Source organism: Staurois parvus, unplaced genomic scaffold (assembly GCF_062004578.1).
Source record: "Staurois parvus isolate SC_StPar_1 unplaced genomic scaffold, SC_StPar_1.0 ptg000080l, whole genome shotgun sequence".
Taxonomy (NCBI): domain Eukaryota; kingdom Metazoa; phylum Chordata; class Amphibia; order Anura; family Ranidae; genus Staurois; species Staurois parvus.
The window spans coordinates 7,190,712-7,212,931 of record NW_028317876.1 but is presented as its reverse complement, the minus strand read 5'-3'; the positions used below and the strand labels follow the sequence as shown (position 1 = coordinate 7,212,931).

At 43.7% G+C, this 22,220-nt stretch overlaps 1 protein-coding gene across 4 annotated transcripts in view; it reads right to left on the bottom strand.

The window, feature by feature from the left end:
• The window catches only part of LOC149469188 (caspase-3-like), a 131,597-nt gene extending 114,273 nt beyond the window's left edge, over window positions 1–17,324 (bottom strand). The window contains exon 1 of one of the 4 annotated variants that reach the window (XM_089669626.1): window positions 16,305–17,324. The gene's annotated coding sequence lies outside the window, so the exon portion shown is untranslated. Of the gene's footprint in view, window positions 1–2,478; window positions 2,568–16,304 lie in introns of those variants that run through there. The other 3 variants (XM_089669622.1, XM_089669621.1, XM_089669624.1) reach the window with 3 other exon arrangements.
• Between the last annotated feature and the right edge of the window lie 4,896 nt (window positions 17,325–22,220).

Below are 22,220 nucleotides of genomic sequence, written 5' to 3'. Positions count from 1 at the left end.
CTCCATTCACACTTGTACAACTCCAAACTTGTGTGACTTTGGAGTGCAACTTTGAAGAAACTTCGGATGGGTGCAACATGGATGTGACTGCAAACTTGGAACCACTGTGGCATATAAAACATTCAGGTACGTCTTTCATGCAACTTTAAATTATACATATATGAATGGTTATCATTGGAAAACATAGGGTATGACTTGATGTCCAAAGTTGCATGGCAAGTCGCAAAAGTTTGTATGGAGATACTGACCAGAGGAACTACAGTTGTGTTCAAAATAATAGCAGTCAGACATCACTAACCTGATCAATCACTGTTTTTGGTAGAAATGATATTTCTACATGGTAAATAATTTACTAGCAGGTGTAGTAGAGTAATAGAAATCCAACAGACCCAACAGTCATGACATGCATGCTGCTGATTCTGTGTAATTGAATCACTAATTGAAAGGGGCATGTTCAAAATAATAGCAGTGTGGAGTTCTATTAGTGAGGTCATTCATTCTTTGAAAAACAGGTGGCAATTATTGCCCTTATTCAAGGAAGGAAGGCAGCAAATGTTGTACATGCTGGTTACAGTGCATTTCTCTCTGAAATTCTGAGGAAAATGGGTAGTTCCAGACATTTTTCATAAGAACAGCTTACCTTGATTAAAAAGTTGATTGGAGAGGGGAAAACATATAAAGAAGTGCAGAAAATGATAGGCTGCTCAACTAAAATGATCGCAAATGCTTTAAAATGGCAACTAAAACCTGAAAGACGTGGAAGAAAGCAAAAAACTACCATTCGAATGGATGAAATAGCCAAAATGGCAAGGACTCAGCCAACAATCAGCTCCAGGAAGATCAAAGAAGGTCTAAAGTTACCTGTGAGTACTGTTACAATTAGAAGACGCCTATGTGAAGCCAAGCTATCTGCAAGAAGCCCCCGCAAAGTCCCACTGTTGATAAAAAGACATGTGCTGAAGAGGTTACAATTTGCCAAAGAGCACATTGACTGGCCTAAAGAGAAACGGCGCAAAATTTTGTAGACTGATTAAAGTAAGATTGTTCTTTTTAGGTCTAGTGGCCAGAGACAGTTTGTCAGACGACCCCCAAACACTGAATTCAAGCCACAGTACACTGTGAAGACAGTGAAGCATGGTTGCACAAGCATCATGATATGGGGATGTTTCTCATACTACAGTGTTGGGCCTATTTATCGCATACCAGGGATCATGGATCGGTTTGAATACATCAGAATACTTGAAGAGGTCATGCTGCCTTATGCTGAAGAGGAAATGCCCTTGAAATGGGTGTTCCAACAAGACGACGACCCCAAACACACCAGTAAACTTGCAACATCTTGGTTCCAGACCAACAAGATTGACGTTATGGAGTGGCCAGCCCAATCCCCGGATCTTAATCCAATAGAAACCTTGTGGGGTGACATCAAAAATGCAGTTTCTGAGGCAAAACCAAGAAATAGAGAAGAACTGTGGAATGTAGTCCAATTATCCTGGGCTGGAATACCTGAAGTTGATTGACTCCATGCAACACAGATGTACAGCAGTTCTCAGAAACAGTGATTATACAACTAAATATTAATTAAGTGATTCAAAGGAAAGCAAAATCTTCAAACATTTTTCAGTTTATATAGTGAATGTTTGAGTTTGTAAAGAAGAATACAAACACTGCTATTTTTTTGAACAGTCTAATATTCACTTTTCTTCAATTTTTTTAGAGGAACAACACAAATTTGATATATTTTTCTTCATGTTTTGATTTGGAATAGAATGTGTAGTGTTCCCAATGCATTTGTGTGTATGGAAATAAAAGCTATTAGAAGGATTTTGAGCTTTATTCACTTTTTTCAACACACTGCTATTGTTTTGAACACAACTGTAAGAGACAGTCCTGCAGAGAGGGAGATACTGACCAAAATAACTAAAAGAAAGCCCTGGAGAGAGAGATAGCGAACTGAATAATGAAAAGCTAGTTATATAGACAGAAATTTAGATATTAATTTGAAGAATTAAAAGACAGCCCATGAGAGAGATAGAGGGAGAGGGAGATACTGGCCCAAAGAGCCAAGAGACAACATTGTAGGGAGAGAGGGAAATTGTGATACTGATCTACAGAACTATGAGACTACCTGAAAAGAAAAAGCTTGCCCGGAGAGAGATTTCCCTGTAGACAGCCTTGGAGAGAGATAGAAGTAACGCCCTGGAAAAAGAGTGAGAGACTGAAAAAAGTAAACACCTCAACAAAATGAAGAAAAAAATCATTAAAATCATTAAATTCTAATGAGGATGGCCACGTTAACATTACTAAATGATAAAAGTCCAAAGCTAAGGAATTACAGCACCACTATCGTCCTGAAAAAGATTTCACATTCCATTACATGTCAGCCTTAACACAAAAAGCAGTGATAAAGTAAACCTGACCTTTGTATCAGAATAACGATTTACAGAAAAGATTTGTAACTGTTTGTTCTTAACGCACCTGTGGAAGGAAGATCACGTTCTTCAACTTATCTGGTTTAAAGACTTAAGCTGGAAGACCTGTATCATAGTCTATGCGCACTACGGAAGGGTGAATTATTTATAATTACGTCCAGGCAGGATGTGCATGAATCAGTGTCCTGTTCATTAATTACATAATCAGTGGGAATGCGGGGGAACACCGTTCTAGAACCTTCAGAACTGAATGTATTTAATGGCAAGGAATACTGGGGTGTGCTTGGGGGTCCATTGATGTTAGCCGCTTGGGATCTATTGTTGTTGGGGAGATCTATTGTTGAAAGAATGGTCTATTATTGCAGAGAGAGAGATCTGCTATTGTTGGCTGCTGGAAGGTCTGTTAATGCAGGCTGCTGGGAGATCTATTGTTGCTAGAGGGGTATTTTGTTTCTGGGGGGTCTTTTGTTTCTGGGAAGGGATCTATTGTTGCTGGGGAGTGTATTATTGTTGGCTGCAAGGGATTTATTTTACTACTTTTCTTGTGATCATTAACAAATCCCATACAAATTACTCCACAAAATGATAGTTGGTTCTGTTTTCTCTAAAAGGGGCAGTACCGGAGGTGCGTAGGAAATGGAATCCACATATGATGCTCGGAGGTGGGTAGACGGCAGAGACAAGAAGTGACTCGAAATTGGGGGTGTAGTGATTACCTGCACCTATTCTCTGAGAAAAAAAGCCCTGGAAATAATTGAAACTGCACATATATCCATTCTGTGTGAATGAGGACAAAATTGAATGCTTAGTTATTCTCTCTAGGTCAAATGTTATCAATTCATAAAGAATATAGAGAACGAGGAAAGATCACATTATGGCCGTTAGGTCAAGCTGACAACCATATAAATAAGTATTTATCATCTTCACCTAGTGACTATTATGTGGTATTTTCCTAGTTTACTATACTCTTCATTAATTAATAACATTTGTCCTGTAGAGAACAACATTCAGTTTTGCCCCAATTTGCACAGAATCAATGTACATGCAGTTTCACCAGAAGAATAGCTCTGCAATTTTTTTTTATAAATACACCTCTATGTAACTACTAAAAAAGTAAAGCGTTAGAATGCCGCAAACCTCTTATACAACACTTAAATTATTAGTGCTTGTTCAGGTAATTGTGTGTGGGTTTAATTAGTTATTTTTGTGTTTCTTCATACTCTGTGGCTTTGGGGATGTGGCAAGTGTGTCCCTTTCCTACAAACTTTGTGCTAAAAGTGTCCCTCTATGCCACATGTGTCAAACACAAGGACCAGGGGACGAATCTAGCCTGCCAGGCCATTTCATGTGGCCCTCACGTCTCTCCTGAAGCTGCAGCAACCCCACCTTGGCTAAGCAGTTGGCAGCAGAGAGGAGGGCAAAACTCCTCCTACAGATCCTGCGCCTCCCTGTGCAGCAGCAGCACCACCTTGTCTAAGACGTTGGCAGCAGAGAGGAGGGCAAAACTCCTCCTACAGATCCTGCACCTCCCTTTGCAGCAGCAGCACCACCTTTTCTAAGCAGTTGGCAGCAGAGAGGAGGGCAAAACTCCTCCTACAGATTCTGTGCCTCCCTGCGCAGCAGCAGCACCACCTCGTCTCTGCCTCCCCTGGTCTCAGCATTCAGCAGAGGGTCAGATAGAACCATGTTCTGTCTGAGCAGTCTACAATAAGGTTTCTTGTGGATACCAGCGGTGTGAGACTCTATTTCAGCTTAAGTTATTACTAAAACCAGTAATAATCAAATGCAGAAGCATTTATTTAATATGATAAAGAGTAGACACATTTAAAAAGTCTTACAGATAAACATAATGCTGATGTGGTCTGCACTGAAGTTGAGTTTGACACCTGGGGTCTATGCCAGTGGTTCTCAACCTGTGGAACCTCAGGACCCACATTTGTCCTTGGTCATTAAGTCGCGACCCAATTTAATTTCCAAAACATTATAATTTATTCCACAAAACAACTTGTGAAGGATTCTGCAATGTATATGCACTTTTTAAACCGTAAACAAATGGCTTCCTTCCAAAATGGATAGTACAGTAATCACAGCGCTAGTGAAAATGAAAGTGCTGTTGAGGTAAATAGAGTGCCTTGAAAAAGTATTCATACCCCTTGAAATGTTCCACACTTTGTCATGTTACAACCAAAAACATAAATGTATTTTATTGGGATTTTATGTGATAGACCAACACAAAGTGGCAAATAATTGTGAAGTGGAAGGGAAATGGGAAATGGTTTTCAAACATTTTTACAGATAAATATATTAGTAAAAATGTACCCTCTGATCTGATGCTCCTAGAAGGAGGGGGAAGGATCCCCTTCAGTTTTTTTTATCAGACTGGATCAGATTGGAGGTAGGTGGGTGTAAAAAGACACAAGTCTGTTTAACACCCACCAGTCCATGAGGGTGAATGAAGGGTCCAATCAGGTCCTCCTGAAAAACTGACAGGGGGACCTGATCAGACAATTAGTGTGAAAGGGGCCTTAGTCAGCTACAGTAATATATATTATGCTCAATGTCCTTGCTTATGCTTACCTTCCATGAAATAAAAAATTGTGAAAGAGCTGTGAGGGCTTGTTTACACCTGTGGTGCTCTCTGAAGAGCAATCCGCATTCGGATTGCTCTTCAGGGAGCATTTGACAAGCGGTGAGGAGTCAATGCATCACCTACTCACTGCCTGTTTTAACCCTCTAAATATTGGACTATCGTACTGAGACTACATGCAATGCACACAGTTTCGAGAAGGGTACAGTGTGGCCCCATTCACTTGAATAAATCAAATCGCAGTCGGCTGTGCCCACCACACGCAACAGAGTATCATTTGTTTTGTGGCCACAACTGTACACACTTGGCCGCTGCTTTCCAGCTAAAGATTGGGCAGCACAGTGGCTAAATGGTTAGCACTTCAGTACTAGGGTCGTTGGTTCGAATCCCAGCCACGGCACCTCCTGCCTGGAGTTTGCATGTTCTCCCTGTGCCTGTGTGGGTTTCCTCCCACATTCCAAAGACATGCTGGTAGGTTAATTGGCTCCTGTCTAAATTGGCCCTAGTAGGTGTATGTATAAATGTGAGTTAGGGACCTTAGATTGTACACCCCTTGAGGGTTTAGGGACTGATGTGAATGTACAATATATATGTGTAATGCTCTGCATAAATTAATGGTGCTATATAAGTACCTGAAATAAATAAAGAGGGAGCAGTGGAGGGGCAGTAAAAATGCAGCATAACTGCAGAGTTAACCGCTAGTGTAAACAAGCACTAAGAGTATTTCAAATGAGTTTGTTTCTGGAATGCAAAGTGAAATTGAAAATTCACAGTTTCACAATTCACAGATGTCACAAGAGACATCACACATTCATATGTCATTGTTATATATATCCGTCTCACGAGTGTTGATTGTGGAAACCACAAGGTTTCGTAACTGTACAACATGTTGAACCTGCAAGGTCAGAAAATATACTATTAAAATATACTATTATTAAAGCGGTAGTAAATTAAAAAAAACAAAAATGTAGTATATTGAAGACTACAATCCTTAACCCTTTTGCTGCCAGAGCAATTTTTGCATACTTATTTAAAAAATAATTTTAAGCCTGAGGATTACACAAAACCCCCAAAACGTTATATATTTTCTGAAAGCAGACAGCCCAGAGTATAAAATAGTGGTAGTTCCAGCTTTTTATGTTACACAATATTATTGCAAAAATGTAGGATGCAGAAAATTTCAGTAAAAATCACACTAAAGTAAATTTTAGGGCAAACAAATGCAATAAATTGCCAAACTTTGGGTACAATAGAAAAGATGAGGTTGTGCCAAGTAAATAGATACCCAACATGCCAAACCTTAAATTTGTATGCGCCTATGAAATTGCATCAAACTTCAGTACCCTATATTTTTTGTAGATGACGCTTCCAAAGCCCCTGTAGCTCATCAGTTCAGAGTTAGTGGAGGTTTGGTGCTAGAATTATTGCTCTCACTCCAGCGTGCGTGGCGATATGTAACATGTATCACAATCAACATTTTCACACATAACATTTTCGCACGTTCATACGTGCGTATATGTGGGGGTGGGGAGAGCCTCAAAATTTCTTTGGGGGGAATGTTATATAAAATTTATTTTTTGCTTAACTTAAATTTTTTGGTGATAGGTTCTCTTTATTGAGACATTCAGAGTCTAAAAGACCCTGCATGTCTCCTCTGGGCTCCATTAGATCTATTGTATTTAAATCCATAAATATGCAGCATTATAAAATAATAATATAATAAAATGAGGAATAAAACATACAATATGACAAATGAAATGTTAAAATGATAATAATAAAATGGTAAATGCATAAAAGGAGGCGCTAGGGCAGTGGTTCTCAACCTTTCTAATGCCGCGACCCCTTAATACAGTTCCTCATGTTGTGGTGACCCCCAACCATAAAATTATTTTCGTTGCTACTTCATAACTGTAATTTTGCAGTGGGAGGAATAGTGCCCCATCATTGGTGTCAGTGGGAGGAATAGTGTTCCATCATTGGTGTCAGTGGGAGGAATAGTGCCCCATCATTGGTATCAGTGGGAGAAATAGTGCCCAATCATTGGTGTCAGTGGGGGGAATAGTGCCCCATCATTGGTGTCAGTGGGGGGAATAGTGCCCCATCATTGGTGTCAGTGGGAGGAATAGTGCCCCATCATTGGTGTCAGTGGGAGGAATAGTGCCCCATCATTGGTATCAGTGGGAGGAATAGTGCCCCATCATTGGTATCAGTGGGAGGAATAGTGCTCCATCATTGGTGTCAGTGGGAGGAATAGTGCCCCATCATTGGCGTCAGTGGGAGGAATAGTGCCCAATCATTGATGTCAGTGGGAGGAATAGTGCCCCATCATTGGCGTCAGTGGGAGGAATAGTGCCCCATCATTGGTGTCAGTGGGAGGAATAGTGCCCAATCATTGATGTCAGTGGGAGGAATAGTGCCCCATCATTGGTGTCAGTGGGAGGAATAGTGCCTCATTGTGGGTGTCAGTGGGAGGAATAGTGCCCCATTGTGGGTGTCAGTGGGGGGAGGAATAGTGCCGCATCGTTGGTGTCAGTGGGGGGAGGAATAGTGCCGCATGGTTGGTGTCAGTGGGGGGAGGAATAGTGCCGCATCGTTGGTGTCAGTGGGGGGAGGAATAGTGCCGCATCGTTGGTGTCAGTGGGGGGAGGAATAGTGCCCCATCGTTGGTGTCAGTGGGGGGAGGAATAGTGCCCCATCGTTGGTGTCAGTGGGGGGAGGAATAGTGCCCCATCGTTGGTGTCAGTGGGGGGAGGAATAGTGCCCCATCGTTGGTGTCAGTGGGGGGAGGAATAGTGCCCCATCGTTGGTGTCAGTGGGGGGAGGAATAGTGCCCCATCGTTGGTGTCAGTGGGGGGAAGAATAGTGCCCCATCGTTGGTGTCAGTGGGGGGAGGAATAGTGCCCCATCGTTGGTGTCAGTGAGGGGAGGAATAGTGCCCCATCGTTGGTGTCAGTGGGGGGAGGAATAGTGCCTCATCGTTGGTGTCAGTGAGGGGAGGAATACTGTCTCATCGTTGGTGTCAGTGGGGGGAGGAATAGTGCCTCATCGTTGGTGTCAGTGAGGGGAGGAATAGTGCCCCATCGTTGGTGTCAGTGGGGGGAGGAATAATGCCCCATCGTTGGTGTCAGTGAGGGGAGGAATAGTGCCCCATCGTTGGTGTCAGGGGGGGGAGGAATAGTGCCTCATCGTTGGTGTCAGTGAGGGGAGGAATACTGTCTCATCGTTGGTGTCAGTGGGGGGAGGAATAGTGCCTCATCCTTGGTGTCAGTGAGGGGAGGAATAGTGCCCCATCGTTGGTGTCAGTGGGGGGAGGAATAGTGCCTCATCGTTGGTGTCAGTGAGGGGAGGAATACTGTCTCATCGTTGGTGTCAGTGGGGGGAGGAATAGTGTCTCATCGTTGGTGTCAGTGGGGGGAGGAATAGTGCCTCATCGTTGGTGTCAGTGAGGGGAGGAATACTGTCTCATCGTTGGTGTCAGTGGGGGGAGGAATAGTGTCTCATCGTTGGTGTCAGTGGGGGGAGGAATAGTGCCTCATCGTTGGTGTCAGTGAGGGGAGGAATAGTGCCCCATCGTTGGTGTCAGTGGGGGGAGGAATAATGCCCCATCGTTGGTGTCAGTGAGGGGAGGAATAGTGCCCCATCGTTGGTGTCAGTGGGGGGAGGAATAGTGCCTCATCGTTGGTGTCAGTGAGGGGAGGAATACTGTCTCATCGTTGGTGTCAGTGGGGGGAGGAATAGTGCCTCATCGTTGGTGTCAGTGAGGGGAGGAATAGTGCCCCATCGTTGGTGTCAGTGGGGGGAGGAATAGTGCCTCATCGTTGGTGTCAGTGAGGGGAGGAATACTGTCTCATCGTTGGTGTCAGTGGGGGGAGGAATAGTGTCTCATCGTTGGTGTCAGTGGGGGGAGGAATAGTGCCCCATCGTTGGTGTCAGTGAGGGGAGGAATAGTGCCCCATCGTTGGTGTCAGTGGGGGGAGGAATAGTGCCCCATCGTTGGTGTCAGTGGGGGGGAGGAATAGTGCCCCATCGTTGGTGTCAGTGGGGGGAGGAATAGTGCCCCATCGTTGGTGTCAGTGGGGGGAGGAATAGTGCCCCATCGTTGGTATTAGTGACACAAATGATGGGGCACTATCCCTCCCACTGACACCAATGATACTTACCTTGCTGACTCCTGCTCCAGCCTGGGCTCGCTCTCTCCCTCTCCCATCTACAGCCTGCATACCTGGCTGCAGCAGCAAAATTTGCACTTACCTGTCAGCTGTCTTCCTTCGCTGGCCGCTCTCCTCTTCACTCGTTCCTGCAGCTCCCTCGATCTTCTTCGATCTCCGCGCGCTGCCGCTCGGCTCCTCCTCTCCAAGCTCCACCTTCTCGCCGGTGATTGGCCGCCTGTGTGCCTCTCCTGAGCTACAGTTCCGGTGGCCAATCAGCAGCGAGGAGGCGGTGACAGGGGCAGCATATCATCCCGCCCACACATCGCCGGAGACAGGAGCGGTGTCTCGGTTCCTAAGACCATCGGAAATATGTGTTTTCCGATGGTCTTAGGCGACCCCTGGGAAATGGTCGTTCGACCCCCAAAGGGGTCGCGACCCCCAGGTTGAGAACCGCTGCGCTAGGGGGTGCCAAACATGATAATAACGTGATCAACGTCCAGGTATGACGCATAAAGTGCTCAAAGTGATGTGATATGTAAGTCCAAATAATATAAGCCTTAAGGTGAAGATCCGTGATTCCAGTGATAATATATGGATATTATATTGCACTAACCAGAAAGCACCATAACTTGCGCATTTGAGTAATTCAGACCAACTCCTGGTCATCTGGATCTGGAAACCGGGGCTCTGGGGGTCATCTTGCACACCTCATACATCTCCAGGCTCCAGGAGTAAATATATCCAGCAACAGGAATCACTCAAGTGGGTACCATAGGAATACCAAGGGATATACCTTGAAGGGGGGGGGGGCTTGTGAAGAAACAAGCCAGAGAAAAGACTTCCAATAGTGCAGTATCATTTATTAGTCAGCAGATCAAAGCACAGTAGAATAGATATGCACTCACATCTGGCACAGACTGAAACCAAGATGGCCGCTGGCTTTCCACGAGGAGCGTGCAGCGTGATGTCACCAAAGCAGGGCACCTCCCTATTCTACTGTGCTTTGATCTGCTGACTAATAAACGATACTGCACTATTGGAAGTCTTTTCTCTGGCTTGTTTCTTTACGAGCCCCCCCCTTCAAGGTATATCCCTTGGTATTCCTATGATACCCACTTGAGTGTTTCCTGTTGCTGGATATATTTACTCCTGGAGCCTGGAGATGTATGTTGCCTGTTATGCTGAGGTGTGCCAGATGACCCCCAGAGTCCCGGTTTCTAGATCCAGATGACCAGGAGTTGGTCTGAATTACTCAAATGCGCAAGTTATTGCGTTTTCTGGTTAGTGCAATATAATATCCATATATTATCACTGGAATCACGGATCTTCACCTTAAGGCTTATATTATTTGGACTTACATATCACATCACTTTGAGCACTTTATGCGTCAATACCTGGACGTTGATCACGTTATTATCATGTTTGGCACCCCCTAGCGCCTCCTTTTATGCATTTACCATTTTATTATTATCATTTTAACATTTCATTTGTCATATTGTATGTTTTATTCCTCATTTTATTATATTATTATTTTATAGCGCTGCATATTTATGAATTTATTTATATGAAGGATTTGAGGTTTACCATTATGCTGGCTGCTTGAACCTTACCTTGCGCTCATTTGCTTTCTGTTTTTTAGATGTATTATATTGCAAACCACATTGCAATGCATCTTTCCCCAGTTATTCTAACCACGAAAGCAACAGCTGTGATTCTGAAGTGAAGTCATGGATGTCGCCTTCCGGGTCACACACAGAAGGGGAGCAGACACTTATCCGCTCTCCTCCACCTGCCGGCACCCGCCATGGCTCTTCCCAGGCCCGCAGATGGGTAAGCAGACCCCGGTTACATAGCGGGAGCGAGCCAGCGGGAAGGGGGGGTGGGGGTGGGGAGGGCCACCGTAACTGGGGGCTGGAAGCGATGGTATGTGTTTAGATATTCCCATTTGCAACAAAATATTGCTTAATGTATCATGATCCACACAATCAAATGCTTTACTGTAGTCAATCAAGCAAAAGTATACAGTCTTTTGGTGTTCCTCGCTCTTCTCTAACATCCATCTAACATAGACAATAATGTCTCTTATTCCTCGGCCTTCTCTGAACCCAGACTGAGCTTCAGGTAGTTCTCGCTCAATGTATGATTGTATTCTCCATTGTATTATTTTCAGTAATACTTTGCTAGCATGTAGAAGTAATGCAATCAATCTGTAACTGTTTCAATCTTTGGCTTCTCCTTTCTTCAATATAGGAATAAACAGTGATCTTCTCCAATAGGTTGGCCATGTTTTTCCCTTGCAGATCTGTTGACATAGCTAAGGGCAATGATAGCAACTTTGGAGCCTCTAACTCAATTGGAATCCCATCTATACCTGGTGACTTATTGTTCGATAAAGCTTTCATTGCTGCTATGACTTCTTCCTTTAGTATATCTGGTTTGTCTTTGGTGTCATTGCCAGGTCCACTTTCTACAATGTTATCAAAACTGCTTTTTTATATAAATTTTCAGTATAATCTTTCCATCTCATTTGAATGTTCTCTGGATCGTTCAGTATCAGTTCATTAGAGTCTTTAAGCATCCCCAATCTAGGTTGGAATGTGTGCCTCAATCTTCTAATGTCCTGAAAAGCTAGTCTGGTTTTTCCTTTTATGTGCTTAGCCTCAATTTTCAGACAAATATCCTCGAGATATCTTTCTTTATCTTTCCGAACTTGGCATTGAAACATTGTATTCATTTGAGATACTTTTACTCTATCACCAGACATTTTGGTTTGCCTTTGTTCTGCTACTTTTCTAGATTCTTCCGAAATTCAAGGTGACTTTTTGGCTTTTTTCTTCATTTGTAATGTTCTTTCGGCTTCTTCACTAATTATGGTTTTATATTGTTCCATAATTCTTCAGGCTCTATCTCCTGTATCCAGAACTGCAAATATGTTTAGTTTAACCCCTTCCTGCCCAGGCCAATTTCACGCTTTCAGTGCTGTCAGAAAAGGTATTAGATACGTAGCTAATCAAACTGGAAGGAACTGATGATATGTGTTATACATATCAGAAGTGTATCAGTATATGTAGACCCCAGGAAAATGGCCGCGTCCATGCGGTCTACAAGAAAATGGCGCCGACTGCCTATATAAATAGAGCAGAGTGCAGTGACGTCCAATTGTTTTCCCCCTGATGAAGCCACGTGACCCTGTGGCGTAACGCGTAGGGGAGGGGCTCTGACGTCACGACGCCGCGGTGTTTGAGCGGCATTCACAATTACAGGATCTGGGGCATATACCTGCTGAATACTGATCTATTGGACACTGCAAAATGTGAGTGGTGACTTAACTCTACTAATAAAAGATTGAACCTCACAAAGGATAAGGCACTATTGTGGCTCTCTTTTACATGGTTCATTGAGAGGAAGATATACCATCCAAATCATTTCTACCCATCCATTGAGGCTAAAATGTGGAAGGAGGAATAAGGGAGACCTCTGGTGGCAGAAATAAGGCAATCCACAGCATGGATGGAAACACGTACTTAATGTGAAGATTTCCACCTTGTCCTGATAAGGACAAAAAGTGTTTTTAGCCTTTTTGGCTAATTAAGGAGGTGAGCGCACACCTATCTATAGAGCACGGGGAGTGTGGAACGAATCACCCTATTTGTCACTGAAAAGTTATAAGAGTATAAAGAGGACTATTTATGAGTATTGGATTCGTATTATTTTTGCAATAACATCACAAGGTGCACTGGTTTGAAGCACATTTAATTTTTTCACGTGAATATTCATATGATCACTAATATATGAGTTTATATGTATACTTTGGAGCGTGACACGTATATATATATTTGTAGATATATATAATTTTTTATTTAGCGTATGATTTGCACAGATAATGAGTATTGTGTAAAGTGTTGATGCACCATAATTTGATATATATTTTTGCTTGTTAAATTATTTATTGCACTAGGGGAGTATCACATTTTGGCTCACGAGTATTATTAATTATATCAGCATAAGAAACAGACTGCCGATAACAACCATTTCCTGATTACACTGTGATCAGCTGTGATTGATACAGCTGGTCACATGGTAAAGAGCTGCTCTGACTGTCCTTTACAGCAATCTGTGATCAGCTGTGTCCACAGGACACAGCAATCACAGATTGCACCCGGTGTGTGCCCCAGGGGGAACACGGGGGACATGGTTCTAGGAGGATGTCCATGGACACCCTCCCAGAACTAGCCAACCACACTGTGGCCATCTTTTGGCTATTGCACGGTTGGCAAGTGGTTAATCCAGTAATCTTTTGGAATATGTTCAATATCATATCTTCGAAGCCTTCTAATGATCTTTTGCTATCAAAGCTTTACCTTGTCAAAAGCTTGTGGTCGCTGCCACAATCAGCTCCAGGTTTATCTTTGCTGTCAGAACTGCAGACTTCCACCCCTGTCCTATGCAGAAGTAATCAATTTGATTACAATGTATGCATTTGGAGAGGTCCATGTGTATAGCAGACGCTTGTGGTGCTGGAATTGTGTATTCATGATGGACAGTTGGTGAGTTTTGCAAAATGAAATGATCACAGATTTCATTTCTTTCTCCTAAGCCATACTTCCCAACCACTGCACCTTCGGATTTACATCCTATTTTTGCATTGAAGTCCCCCATGGTGATTAATATATCTTGAGTCACTGTTTGATCTATTGCACTTTGAATTTGTTCATAAAACAACTCTGCATCCTTCTCTTCTGCATCTGTTGTTGGAGCATAGACTTTGACCAGAGTGATATTGACTGGCCTTCCCTGTACAGTTGCAAGAAAAAGTATGTGAACCCCTTGGGATTACGTGGAGTTTTGCATGAATTGGGCATAAAATGTGCTCTGAACGTCATCTAAGTCACAACAATAGAAGAACACAGTCTGCTGAACATAATACTACACGAACATTAGATGTTGCCATGGTTTAATTGCACATAACATGTAAACATTCACAGTGCAGGGAGGAAAAAGTATGTGAGGCCCTAGCTTAATGACCTCCCAGAGCTAATGGGAGCCAGGAGTGAGCCAATCTTGACTCCAATCAGTGTGATGATATTGGATGTGTTGCTGACAGCTGTCCTGCCCTTAAAAAACACACACCTGTTTTGGGTTTACTGGTTTCAAGAAGCACTGTCTGATGTGAACCATGCTTTGCAGAAAAGAGCTCTCAGAAGACCTATGATCAAGAATTGTTGACTTGCATGAAGCTGGAAAGGGTTACAAAAGTATCTCCAAAAGCCTTGATGTTCATGTGTCCTTGGTAAGACAGACTGTCTACAAATGGAGAAAGTTTAGCACTGTTGCTACTCTCCCTAGGCGTGGTCGTCCTGTAAAAATGACTGCAAGAGCACAGCGCAGAATGCTGCATGAGGTAAAGAAGAATCCCAGAGTGTCAGCTAAAGACCTACAGAAATCTCTGGCACATGCTAACATTTTTGTTGACACATCTACAATAAGGAAAACATTAAACAAGAATGGAGTACATGGGAGGACACCACGGAGGAAGCCATTGCTATCCAAAAAGAATATTGCAGCACGTTTGAAGTTTGCAAAAGAGCAGCTGGATGTTCCACAGCACTACTGGCAAAATATACTGTGGACAGATGAAACCAAGATTTAGTTGTTTGGGAAGAACACACAACACTATGTGTGGAGAAAAAAAGGCATAGCACACCAACATCAAAACCTCATCCCCACTGTAAAACATGGCGGAGGGAGCATCATGGTTTGGGGCTGCTTTGCTGCCTCAGGGTCTGGACAGATTGTTGTCATTGATGGGAAAATGAATTCCAGAGTTCATCAAGACATTTTGCAGGAAAACGTACGACCATCTGTCTGCCAACTGAAGCTCCGCAGAGGATGGGTGATGCAACAGGACAATGACCCAAAGCATACAAGTAATTCAACAAAACAATGGCTGCAACAGCACAGACTACGCCTTCTGGAGTCCTGACCTCAACCTGATTGAAATGCTGTGACATGACCTTAAGAGAGCGATTCACACCAGACATCCCAAGAATATTGCTACACTGAAACAGTTTTGTGAAGAGGAGTGGTCCAAAATTACTCCAGATCGTTGTGCAGGTCTGATCTGCAACTACAGGAAACGTTTGGTTGAGGTTATTGCTGCCAAAGGAGGGTCAACCAGTTATTAAGTCCAAAGGTTCACATACTTTTTCTTCCCTGCACTGTGAATGTTTACATGTTATGTGCAATTAAACCATGGCAACATCTAATGTTTGTGTAGTATTATGTTCAGCAGACTGTGTTCTTCTATTGTTGTGACTTAGATGACGTTCAGAGCACATTTTATGCCCAATTCATGCAAAACGCCACGTAATCCCAAGGGGTTCACATACTTTTTCTTGCAACTGTAGATAGATTGAGATGACTCTTATCACTGATAGTATTGTATTTTAGTACCATCTTTGAAAGCTTATTGAAGAGGTTAAATGCCACACTATTTTTCTAATAGGTTTTGTGACCAGAGTAACATTCCAATGTTTATTTAATTTAAAGTGTCCCTGTCCTGTCCATTTAGGTTCATGGACTCCTAATACATCGATGTTGGCTTTATCCATTTGATCTTTAACAACTTCTAATTTTCCTTGGTTCATAATACACACGTTCCATATTCCTGTGGTGATAATATCTTCACAGCTTTTGATCTCCTTTTTCTGTCCAGCAACATCAGGACATCCCGTAAGCTTTGATCCATCAGCTTCATAATTACCACATGCAATGCAATGCTGGACACAATAACCAAAAGTAAGTCATATATATACAATACACAGGTAGTCACACACAGGTACGTTTAACCAGCATTTACACCATTATTCTAAGCATGTGAGAGACCCTTTACCAAATGAACACCTGCCCTGGCACATAATAGCATTCACTCGGCACTCCAAGAAATAACAGAATTCAACTGCAGCATTCCTGCACTGTCAAAACCTCCACTTTTATTATCACACGACGCACATGAGGATATATCTTATAGTCATCACAATCCACATAATAACACACACCAATAATAATATGAGCATTACAGCATGAAATAGACACATCATTTGACAGCATCACAGCATAGAATTAATACATTACCAAAGCTACGGGAAGGAACAGACCCCATCAGAACCATAATGCACAGGGGGATCGCGGAGAAGACTTAAACGTGACCAATTGATGAGCCCATATAGCCTTGGCAAGAGTCCCAGCGTCAGAGCATCCCCTTTCGCATAGGAAGGCCCCTACCTTGACCGCGTTCAAGCTCTGTTTTAAGCTCTGTTTCTGGCAGCTTTCCCGAAGTGGGTGGGTGCCACACCCACTCTAGGAGGAGCTAGCAGAAAGGTTCCGTGAGAATAACAGAGTCACGCCCAGCCACTACACTGAACAAACAACGTTACCTCGCCATATCACACTTTTGCTTCAAATCAGCTTCTTATCTACCCTAAACTTAAAGATTTCTAACTTCTCAAACAAGTAGACATCTTTAAATGCACAAACAGGTTCTTATATAATTTAAGCAATCTAATGTAACATTTCTAGATGTCACAAGCACGTTCCATCCCACAAACACTTCTTATCTGCTTTAAGCAGTCTAACGTCTTGTGACTCTGTTTCTTTAGCCTAGAGAAATGATATCAATGTCATTTCTCATGCTCCTGGTATCTGGGCAGTGATGCTTTATTGTAAAAATTCCCCAAAAAAGCAAAGGGTCCAAGGTCCATTTCATAGGCATTAATTCCACCCCTTGGCATTGGCCCATTGGTTTCTGTGGTCTGCCGGCATCGTCCAGCTTCCATGTTATTATTAAAGCCAATAAACAACCCACAATAATAAGAGCCCACTTAAGTAAGGTTTTAGCTCACTGAACATTCCTCTCAATCCCAAGGTCCACTCAAAATCCTTAAAGAAGTCTGAAATACTTCCTGCTATATCCTAGGTGGTGTCAGTAATAGACTTGAGACGGGCCTGAACCTCCTCCAACCTTTCAACTTCATGGGAGATTTGTCCTGTCTCATCCTCTATAAAAGAACAACAGGCATCTGCTACCACATGGCAAACACCACCTTGGGCCGCCAGGAGGTAGTCCAGAGCCATCTGGTTCTGAAGTACCACCAGACACATTTGTTCTTGTTCAGCTGACACTGCAAAAATAGCCTCACCTCTGGCATTGAAAGCTTCTACTAGTACATTAAGCAAATAATCAATTTTTGTGTATAAATCCCCCACACCTATCTGGGGAAAGACTGATTTCCAAACCTTTCCAGCTCCCATGGTTCTGATGTTTTGGTACTTGTCCCGGGAGCGTTTCTCCCGAGGGAAGACACGGGAATACCTAGACAGCCCTTCTGGGTATTCGGGCAGTGTATATACCCTATAGATGGATGGAACCACAAAGCCCAAAACACAGGGGTCCTGTTGCTCACATGAGGGAGTCTTGTAAGTCCGATCTCCACACAACCAATATAAATTCCTTGCAGGGACAGGGGCTACGGATGCCTTGCAACAGCTAGCATCATACTTATAGGTATAGTCCATACGTTTTGTACCAATCCGTGCTGGCATACGCATAGTTTGTATGTTTCCCCTACCTTTATCCAATCTATCCTTTCCCCTAGAGTGATCTAATGGGGGAGCAAGACCTGAGCTCACTTTTCCCTTATCTGCATTCCCAAACCACCAATAGCACAACCAAGCATCCTCCTCATCTTTTGGTCCCGGGGGTGCCCACTTTTTCTTTCTCAATCCCAATGCGTAGCACATTGCCGCTGCAAAAGCATATTACAGTGATGATGTCGACCAATAGTAGTCAATCTCACTGTAATGGGCGTAGTTTTGTCAGTTGCAGGGAGGCCACCTGACCGCAGGTATAGTCTGACTACGGCCTGTTCTTCTTGGATAGTTCCCAGGAGGTGAAGTGGGGGAGCAGAACGAGTCTGATCCACCATCCACCAATCTATGGTAAAATGTTCTTTTATTGCTTTGATCAGTTCAGGCATGGTTAAAGCCACCCCCAGGTAAGGCATACCTGTCTGGTGACTCCGAGGGGCATGTGCACACATCCAGCATGATTTGCAGTGGTCTGCAGCCAAGTACACCACCTGCATTGATAGAATCAATGAGTTGTGCGCTTCCCACTGGCTGGGATTCCTTGGTTGCAACATAGGCCCACAGTACCTGTTCCACTGGATTAACACCTCTACTATTCATGTTTGTTCTATTACGGTAGCATTAGTACAAAAATACAGTCCTTCATTTTCTTTTACTTCAAATGTATATATTGCTTGACTCTCTAGAGTAGTGTCCATTGTCCAATAAAATGTCCCTGCATCTGCTACCTCCCAGCAACGATGGACCGTCTCTATTGTCCATAAGACCTGTCCATACCCTCCTGATGGCTGCGAATAACAACACACCAAGGGGTGAGAGTTCTCCGCATGAATTAGAGGCCCATCTTTCTGAGACAGATGCAGAGTCCCATTATCAGATATCATTCCTTCCTTATTAAGCACCCGAAGTGCCAATGTAGTTCTTGTAACAGTTCCTTCAAGAGTCTTAATCTCCAACCTTGCTTGCCCTCCGACTGAGGGTGTTGATGAATTTTGGTCTAGAGCATTAAACGAACTCTCCTCTTCACTCTCGTCTCCTTCCTCTTCGCTTGCCTGCATTGTAAGCATAGGGATGTTAGGGATCTCACCATCGTCTGCTTCCACTTGCAGCCTTGGATTCCTGAATAACAGTATCACCACCAGATTTATCCATAGTAGGTACATGGCTGTCTCCTGAACTTTTCCACAGGCGTCACAATAGCACGTTACAGGATGGTCCTCATTTGCTATGGAAGAAATCATTCTTGTGAATATTAGGTAAAGTTTTTATCTTAACACTAACTCCAAGGGTTCACTTCACTCCTTAAACTTATTTCTATTATATTAACTTACTGTTCCTAAAGAGAGAAAAAAAACACTTTGTTGCGTTAAAGTCTTTCATCCTAAAAGGAAAAAAAAAAAAAACACACACAAGGTACCTTATTCTTATAAATGGTATTGTCTTACAGCCGCTTACCCTTCTAACTCCTGTGAGATGCTTCCTGGAGTTTTCTAGGTCCTATAAAGCTGCCATAAGGTTGCAAGGTGGAAAGAGCCCTTACCATCCAACAGTAAGTGTATTGCTAGTATTTACTGCCAAAAGAAGCATTTTCCAGACAGCACATACCACTTGTCTTCTCCATCCACTAAAATAATCAAGGTACTATCATCACCGGAGGCTATGATTTCAGCCTGCAATGGGGGACCATTTTCCTGGCGCCACCATACCTGGACGCCAGGTCTCAGGACTCCTTTACCTGTAACAGGTGCCAGAGCCGATGTAGGTGGCGGCTCCTCCACCCCTTGGTCACCTGTAGATAGGTCTGAAAGCATGTGACCTGCACAGTCACGGTTTAGCATTTTTTGTAGCGGGGTCAAACCACTAGCCAGTGGTCTGTCATTAAGCTTAACTGCTAGGGGAAGGGGAGTCATCCAAGCACGCAACTCTCCTCCTCCTAGTTTCCTTAATTGTTGTTTAAGTAGGCCAACCATGCGTTCCACGAGGCCTGAGGCCTGTGGGCAATATGGGATATGGTATACCCACTGAATATCATTTTCCTCAGCATATAGTTTAACTTTCTTCCCTGTAAAATGTGTACCATTATTAGATTGTACTTGCTGAGGTGATCCATACATAGCTGCTACTTTCTCCAGAGTAACAATGGTGTTATCCTGATTTGCCCTGTGGCAGGGTTGGGCCTCTATCAGTCCTGAAAAAGTGTCTACAGCAACACAAATTGTATTGTTTTTGCTGTTGGGCAGGGGCCCTGCATAATCTATATGCCATATCTACGCAGGCCCTTTTCCTCGTAGCAATTTACCATAGGGCTGGAGACAAGATCTTTTCCTGTGTGGTTGAAAAACGGGGCATTTAGCAATCACATTTTTAGTTATGTCAGTGGTGAGTCCCAACCCTCTTGGTTGCACCCACCTGTAAGTGGCTTTTTCTCCCAGGTGTCCGCATTTCCCATGGGCCCAAGCAGCCAGCCCTTCCACTGCATCCATGTCCAGGTGGACGGCCACTTCAGCCACTTTGGTCAGCTATAGAATTAAATAGATGTTCAAATGAGTGAGTCCCACAATGGGCATCTACATGATGCACCGTGATGGTGCTTTGGGATGCTAAGTCCCAAATCTGCTGCCACAATTCCTTTCCCCACACTTCTTTAGAGTGAATCATAAAATCTTTAGCAGCCCACATGGGCATCCATATCCATATAGCCAGGCCATTAGCCACTGACCATGAGTCTGTATACAGGTGACATGGACCAGGCATTTCTTTTACAAGGGCTACATACACTGCATACAATTCTGCATATTGGCTGCTCTTACCTTTTCCTTCTTCCTGCAAGAATTGTTTGTTAACAGGCCCGTAGGCCACAGCTTTCCAGTGGCGCTCTGCTCCTTTATATTTAGCAGAGCCATCAGTGACCCAAGCATGTTGCTGCTCTTCCGATGTAAGTTCACTGAAAGGCTTACCCCATTTCACAGGTGATTCCACTTGCTGATGTGGATTATCTAAAGGGGTTGCTAGGGCCTCACGTGCTACCTGTTTATTAAGTGTAGAGACGCCTGCAGGCACTACTTTAGCCCTATCTTGTATTTACCATTTCCATTTGGCCTCTTGGGAATGGCCAATCTTCTGAGACTTTGGGCAACTCATTACCCACTGCATAATTAGGATTTCTGATCTCAAAATCACAGCATGATTTATTGTCAACTGTTGTGTTTATCAGTGTCCAATAGCAAGCTAGCAGCTGTTTCTCAAATGCAGTATATCTTTCTCCTGCCTCTGGCAATTTATGGGTCCAAAATCCCAAAGGGACCCACTTCCTGTCCTGTTTCTGCCATAAGCGCCAGCTAGTCCACTTATCCTGCACTGACACTTGCAATTCTACATCCCCAGGGCATAAAGGCCATAGGTCCAGGGCTTGCTGGACTGTTTGGATTTTTCAAAAGCCAACTGTTGTTCCCTCCCCCAATCAAATTCCTTCTTTTTACGTGTAACCTGGCCAAAATGAGGGATGTGCTGTCTCCAAAATCCAAAGAGCCCAATGTATATTTGTGCTTCAGTTTTAATTTGCGGCTCTTTAAAATCTAGTGTTTTCTGTCTAGCTTTAGGGGGTATTTCTTGGTTTCCACAGAGCCACTGAATACCCAGAAAGTTCACTGTTTGTGAGGGACCTTGTATCTTATCTGGGTTAATCTCCCACCCTTTTTGTTTCATGGTCAACTATCATGGCTAGAGTGTCTGCTACCCCTTGCTCATCTGAGCCTGGAATGAGAATGTCATCTATGTAATGTTATATCTGTTGATCTGGAGGGAGGGTTACCTCTGCCAGATGTTCTGCCACCAGCTGGTGGCAGATGGTAGGAGAATGTACATAGCCTTGGGGTAACCTGGTAAAGGTAAACTGTCTGCCATTCCAGGTAAAACTGAATTGTTCCTGGCTCTCTTCAGCTATAGGAATGGTGAAAAAGGCCTGAGCCAGATCTAAGGCCCCATACCAAACACCTGAGTGTCTTTGTATATTTCATATACCGTATTTTTCGCTCCATAAGACGCACTTTTTTCCCCAAAAAAAAGGGGGGAAAATGTCAGTGCGTCTTATGGAGTGAATATGGAGCGGCCGGTCCGGTATTTCCACTGCCGCCATGTCAGAATACCGGGCCGGCCGCTCAGCTCTACAGCGGGACCTTATAGAGATGACTGCTGACCTTTGGGGAGGGGGGGGAGCGGGTACCTGAATTTGACAGGTACCCGCTCCCACTTCCGTGGAGTTGTTCTTTCATCTTACCCGTTCCTCTATCCAGCGGCGCGGTCTTCCCGGCTTCTGTAGTGTGGGCATGACAGCCGGGTGCCAAGTGCGCATGCGCAAGAAGCGGTGCTTTTTGTGAATGGTAAGGCGGCACCTGGGACACATGA